This window comes from Salvelinus sp. IW2-2015, unplaced genomic scaffold, assembly GCF_002910315.2.
Source record: "Salvelinus sp. IW2-2015 unplaced genomic scaffold, ASM291031v2 Un_scaffold16527, whole genome shotgun sequence".
NCBI classification, from domain to species: Eukaryota; Metazoa; Chordata; class Actinopteri; order Salmoniformes; family Salmonidae; genus Salvelinus; species Salvelinus sp. IW2-2015.
In genome coordinates this window covers 294,958-302,241 of record NW_019957628.1, presented here as the reverse complement: position 1 = coordinate 302,241, position 7,284 = coordinate 294,958, and positions in this window count along the sequence as shown.

Sequence of the window (7,284 nt, the reverse complement as noted above, 5' to 3'; positions counted from 1 at the left end):
CTTTGCATGGCACAGAATTTTTCCAACAATTGTTTACAGACAGATTATTTCACTTATAATTCACTGTGTCACAATTCCAGTGGGTCAGAAGTTACGCAAAGTTGACTGTGCCTTTAAACAGCTTGGACAATTCCAGAAAATTATGCTATGGCTTTAGAAGCTTCTGATAGGCTAATTGACATAATTTGAGTCAATTGGAGGTGTACCTGTGGATTTATTTCAAGGCCTACCTTCAAACTCAGTGCCTCTTTGCTTGACATCATGGGAAAATCAAAAGAAATCAGCCAAGACCCCAGAAAAAAAATTGTTCATCCTTGGGAGCAATTTCCAAACGCCTGAAGGTACCACGTTCATCTGTGCAAACAATAGTACGCAAGTATAAACACCATGGAACCACGCAGCCATCATCCCACTCAGGAAGGAGACTCGTTCTGTCTCCTAGAGATGAACGTACTTTGGTGTGAAAAGTGCAAATCAATCCCAGAACAACAGCAAAGGACCTTGTGAAGATGCTGGAGGAAACGGGTACAAAAGTATCTATATCCACTGTAAAACGAGTCCTATAACGACATAACCTGAAAGGGTGCTCAGCAAGGAAGAAGCCACTGCTCCAAAACAGCCATAAAAAAAGCCAGACTACAGTTTGCAACTGCACATGGGGACAAAGATTGTACTTTTTGGAGAAATGTCCTCTGGTTTGATGAAACAAAAATAGAACTGTTTGGCCATAATGACCATTATGTTTGGAGGAAAAAGGGGGAGGCTTGCAAGCCGAAGAACACCATCCCACCACGGGGGTGGTAGCATCATGTTGTGGGGGTGCTTTGCTGCAGGAGGGACTGGTGCACTTCACAAAATAGATGGCTTCATGAGGAAGGAAAATTATGTGGATATATTGAATCAATCTCAAGACATCAGTCAGGAAGTTAAAGCTTGGTCRCAAATGGGTCTTCCAAATGGACAATGACCCCAAGCATACTTCCAAAGTTGTGGAAAAATGGCTTAAGGACAACAAAGTCAAGGTATTGGAGTGGCCATCACAAAACCCTGACCTCAATCTTATAGAAMATTTTTGGGCAGAACTGAAAAAGCGTGTGTGAGCAAGGAGGCCTACAAACCTGACTCAGTTACACCAGCTCTGTCAGGAGGAATGGGCCAAAATTCACCCAACTTATTRTGAGAAGCTTGTGGAAGGCTACCTGAAACGTTTGACCCTAGTTAAATAATTTAAAGGCAATGCTACCAAATACTTATTGAGTGTATGTAAACAACTGACCCACTGGGAATGTGATGAAAGAAATCAAATCTGAAATGTATCACTCTCTACTATTATTCTGCCATTTCACATTCTTAAAATAAAGTGGTGATCCTAACTGACCTAAGACAGGTAAGTTTTACTAGGATTAAATGTCTGGAATTGCGTAAAACTGAGTTTAAATGTATTTGACTAAGGTGTATGTAAACTTCCGACTTCAACTGTGTGTGTATGTGTGTGTATATATATATATATATATATATATATATACAATGCATTCAGAAAGTTTTCAGACCCCTTGACGTTTTCCAAATGTTACGTTACAGCCTTATTCTAAAATGTTTTAAATACATTCTTCCCCTCATCAATCTACATATTGCATAATTACAAAGCAAAACGAGCATTTTAGAAATTTTTTGAAGGAAAAAAACCTGAAATATAACATTTACAGTGGCTTGCGAAAGTATTCACCTCCCTTGGCATTTTTCCTATTTTGTTGCCTTACAACCTGGAATTAAAATATATTTTGGGGGGGGTTGTATCGTTTGATTTACACAACATGCCTGCCACTTTGAAGATGCAAATATTTTTTATTGTGAAACAAACAAGAAATAAGACAAAAAATCTGAACTTGAGCGTACATAACTATCCCTCCCCCCCAAAGTCAATACTTTGTAGAGCCACCTTTTGCACCAATTACAGCTGCAAGTCTCTTGGGGTATGTCTCTATAAGCTTGGCACATCTAGCCACTGGGATCTTTGCCCATTCTTCAAGGTAAAACTGCTCCAGCTCCTTCAAGTTGAATGGGTTCTGCTGGTGTACAGCAATCTTTAAGTCATACCACATATTCTCAATTGGATTGAGGTCTGGGCTTTGACTAGGCCATTCCAATACATTTAAATGTTTCCCCTTAAACCACTCGAGTGTTTCTTTAGAAGTATGCTTAGGGTCATTGTCCTGTTGGAAGGGGAACCACCATCCCAGTCTCAAATCTCTGGAAGACTGAAACAGGTTTCCMTCAAGGATTTCCATGTATTTAGCGCCTTCCATCATTCCTTCAATTCTGACCAGCTTTCCAGTCCGTGCCGATGGAAAAACATCCCCACAGCATGATGCTGTCACCACTATGCTTCACTGTGGGGATGGTGTTCTCGGGATGATGAGAGGTGTTGGGTTTGCGCCAGACATAGCGTTTTCCTTGATGGTCAAAAAGCTACATTTTAGTCTCATCTGACCAGAGTACCTTCTTCCATATGTTTGGGGAGTCTCCCACATACCTTTTGGCGAACACCAAAAGTGGGCGGCCCTCTCTTGGCAGGTTTGTTGAGGTGCCATATTCTTTTCATTTTTAATAATGGATTTAATGGTGCTCCGTGGGATGTTCAAAGTTTCAGATAATTTTTTTATAACCCAACCCTGATCTGTACTTCTCCACAACTTTGTCCCTGACCTGTTTGGAGAGCTCCTTGGTCTTCATGGTGCCGCTTGCTTGGGGATGCCTCTTGCTTAATGGTTTTGCAAACTCTGGAGCCTTTCAGAACACAGAACAGGTGTATGTATGTGTGTCTGTGTATATATATACTGAGATCATGTGACACTTTGATTGCACACAAATTGACTTTATTTAACTAATGTGACTTCTGAAGGTAATTGGTTGCACCAGATCTTATTTAGGGGCATCATAGCAAAGGGGGTGAATACACAGGCATCTTCTGCTATTATTTTGGGTTGAGTCCTTCAAAGATTTCCATTGGGAATTGTTGGTTGCAACAGGCATAAACAATTCCCAATGGAAATCTTTGGAGGACTTAAACCAAAATAGTTGATTACAACCATATACAGTCATTGATTACAACAATATCTAAACCATGTTTTATAAATACAATGTGATTCCATAATCTTATGGGCAGCCACAACTATAATTTGCGAAAAATAAATATTCATACTTAGATATCTGTGCGTTTTCAAAACTTGTACATTACAAATTATAAACCGACAATTATCACGTTTCAGGGAAGACCCAGATGCAGACAGTGTCCAGGTAACAAAAGTGTATTACTAGAACAGTGGGCAGGCAAATTGACAGGTCAAGGGCAGGCAGAGGTCATTAATCCAGATCAGAGTCCAAAAAGGTACAGAACGGCAGGCAGTCTCAGGGTCAGGGCAGGCAGAGGTCAATAATCTAGTGTGGTGTGACAAGGTACAGAACGGCAGGCAGGTTCAGGGCAGGCTAAATGGTCAAAACCTGGAAAACTAAAAAACAGGAACTAGAAACAGACAGGACCAAGGGTAAAAACGTGGTAGGCTTGATGAACAAAACGAGCAGGCAACAGACAAACAGGGAACACAGGTATAAATACACTGGGGATAATGGGGAAGATGGGTGACACCTGGAGGGGGGAGGAGACAAGTACAAAGATAGTCTATGTGCACAATAGTCTGTGTGCCATCTCAATCTAATCTCAAAATGAGATGGCAATATCTACAGTACAAACAAAGATAAGACAAAGTAGTCATAAAGTTGCCTAACACTAAAATGTAAGTAATTATATGCCATGTAAAAAAAAACATTTGTGGAACACATTTCATAACAATAAATGAATGTACTTTTTTTTCTGAGTACAAGATGAAAATACATATCCATATTATAATTTTGTTATGGGGGGTGTGAGATTTATAAATGTTATTAAAATATGTGATCATACATTTTAAAATATATGTCACGTTTATATATGGGTTTTAAATATATGATCATATATTTTAAAATACACAGACTTTTCTGTTTGCATTTACGTGGGCTGGCACCCATGTCTCACTGGCCCATGGCTCCAGCGTCAACTCACACCCCTGAGTAAATACTTTGTAGAAGCAACTTTGGTAGCGGTTACAGCTGTGAGTCTTTCTGGGTAAGTACTGTATCTAAGAGCTTTCCACACCTGATTGTGCGAACTAATTTGCCTATTATTCTTTTCAAAATTCTTCAAGCTCTGTCGAATTGATTGTTGTTCATTTATAGGAAACCATCAGGTCTTGCCATAGATTTTCTAGTAGATTTAAGTCAAAACTTTAACTCCCATACTCAGGAACATTCACTGTCTTTTTGGTAAGCAACCCCAGTGTAGATATGCCTTGTTTTTTAGGTTACTGTTCTGCTGAAAGGTGAATTAATCTCCCAGTGTCTGGTGGAAAGCAGACTAAACGGAAACGAGAGTTAGCCTCTTGTCAATATAGGGGGTGCTGTTTCAACTTTGTAAAATATCGTTCCCAAATTAAACTGCCTCGTACTCAATTCTTGCTCGTACAATATGCATATTATTATTACTATTGGATAGAAAACACTCTCTAGTTTCTAAAACCGTTTGAATTATTTCACCTCTCCGGTACATCGCTGGCGTWAGCAGCTAATTCTACAGGAGTAGAGGACATCTTTCAACCAAAAGACGATTGTTCTGGACAAAGGACCACTTGCCCAAGATTCTGATGGAAGCTCATCAAAAAGTAAGAGCTATTTATGATGTTAATTCGTATTTCTGTGGAAGAATGTAAAATTATTAGTCCGCCATTAATTTCGGCATGGTCTCGCTGTAACGCACGCTGTATGTCGAGTAACGTTAATTTAAAAAATCTAACACAGCGGTTGCATCAAGAACTAATGTATCTTTCATTTGCTGTCCAACCTGTATTTTTTAGTCAAGTTTACGATTAGTTATCGATTAGATTAGGTGCCTCTCCAAGATGGCGCCGGACAGATTGCTTCAAGTTTGGCTACAATTCACATTGTATAACCACGATWTGTGCCGYTAAATATGCACATTTTCGAACAAATCCTATATGCATTGTGTCATATGATGTTACAGGACTGTCATCTGATGAAGTATATGAAGGTTAGTCAAAAATTATATATCTTTTGCTGGTTTGTTAGGATCGCTAACCTTTGCTGCTGGTAAATGGCTTGTGTTTCTGGCTATTGTGGTAAGCTAATATAATGCTATATTGTGTTTTCGCTGTAAAACACTTAAAAAAATCTGAAATATTGGCTTTATTCACAAGATGTTGGTCTTTCATTTGCTGTACGCTGTGTATTTTTCAGAAATGTTTTATGATGAGTATTTAGGTATTTGACGTTGGTCTCTGTAATTATTCTGGCTGCTTCGGCACTATTTCAGATTGCAGCTGCAATGTAGAACTGTGATTTATACCTGAAATATGCACATTTTTCTAATAAAACATATGCTATACAATAAATATGTTATCAGACTGTCATCTGATGAAGTTGTTTCTTGGTTAGTGGCTATTTATATCTTTATTTGGTCGAAATTGTGATAGCTACCTATGCAGGAAAAAAATGGTGGGGAAAAAAAGTTGTGTCTTTTGCTATCGTGGTTAGCTAATAGATTTACATATTGTGTCTTCCCTGTAAAACATTTTAAAAATCAGAAATGATGGCTGGATTCACAAGATGTGTATCTTTCATCTGGTGTCTTGGACTTGTGATTTAATGATATTTAGATGCTAGTATTTACTTGTGACGCTATGCTAGGTCAGCTTTTTTACTGATGGGGGTGCTCCYGGATCCGGTATTGGGACCAATTAGAAGTTAGCACAATAGAGCTAACTCTCTATTCTGTTTATTTTTTTATCCTGAAAAACTCCCCAGTCCTTAACAATTACAAACATACCCATAACATGATGCAGCCACCACTATGCTTGAAAATATGGAGAGTGGTACTCAGTAATGTGTCAGTATTGGATTTAACCTAACATAACACTTTGTATTCAGGACTAAAAGTGAATTTCTTTGCCACATTTTTGGCCATTTTACTTTAATGCCTTGTTGCAAACAGACTGCATGTTATGGAATATTTTTATTCTGTGCAGGCTTCCTTCTTTTCACTCTGTCAATTAGGTTAGTATTGAGGAGTAACTACAATGTTGTTGATCCATCCTCAGTTTTGTCCTATCACTGCCGTTAAACTCTGTAACTGTTTTAAAGTCACCATTGGCCTCATAGTGAAATCCCTGAGCGGTTTCCTTCCTTTCCGGCAACTGAGTAAGGAAGGACGTCTGTATCTTTGTGGTGAATGGGTGTATTGATACACCATCCAATGTGTAATTAATAACTTCACCATGATCAAAGGTATATTCAATTTTTGCTTTTTTATTTATTTTACCCATCTACTAATAGGTGCCCTTTTTGCGAGGCTTTGGAAAACCTCCCTAGTCTGTGGTTGAATCTGTGTTTGAAATTCACTGCTTGACTGCAGGACCTTACAGATAATTGTATGTGTGGGGTACAGAGATGAGGTAGTTATTAGATTCATGTTAAACACTATTATTGCATGCCGAGTGAGTCCACGCAACTTATTATGTGACTTGTTAAGAAAATGTTTACTCCTTAACTTATTTAGGCTTGACATAACAAAGGGTTTGAATACTTATTTACTGAAGACATTTAAATTTTAAATTTTTTATTACTTTGTAAACGTTTCGAAAAACATAATTCCACTTTGACATTATGGGGTATTGTGTGTAGGCCAGTGACACAAACTCTCAATGTAAAACCATTCTAAATTCTGGCTGTAACATTCCAAAATGTGGAAAAGTCAAGGGGTGTGAATACTTTGATGGCATGTATGCATATGCTTCAGACTACAGATTTAAACCTCTAAGGGATCGGTGTCTCTATACCGGGACGGTTGTTGCTAACGTGCACTAATGTGACTAGAATGACGTTGTAAGAAACAGCCAGCTTTTCACGACATAGACATGTCTTATATGGGCAGAAAGCTGGTTGAGAGAATGCCAAGAGTGTGCAAAGCAGTCATCAAGGCAAAGGGTGGCTACTTTGAAGAATCTCAAATATAAAATATATTTTGATTTGTTTAACACTTTTTTTGGTTACTACATGATTCCATATGTGTTATTTCATAGTTTTGATCTCTTCACTGTTATTCTACAATGTAGAAAATAGTAAAAATAAAGAAAAACCCATGAATGAGTCTGTACACAAGTGGAAAAAGCACATAGG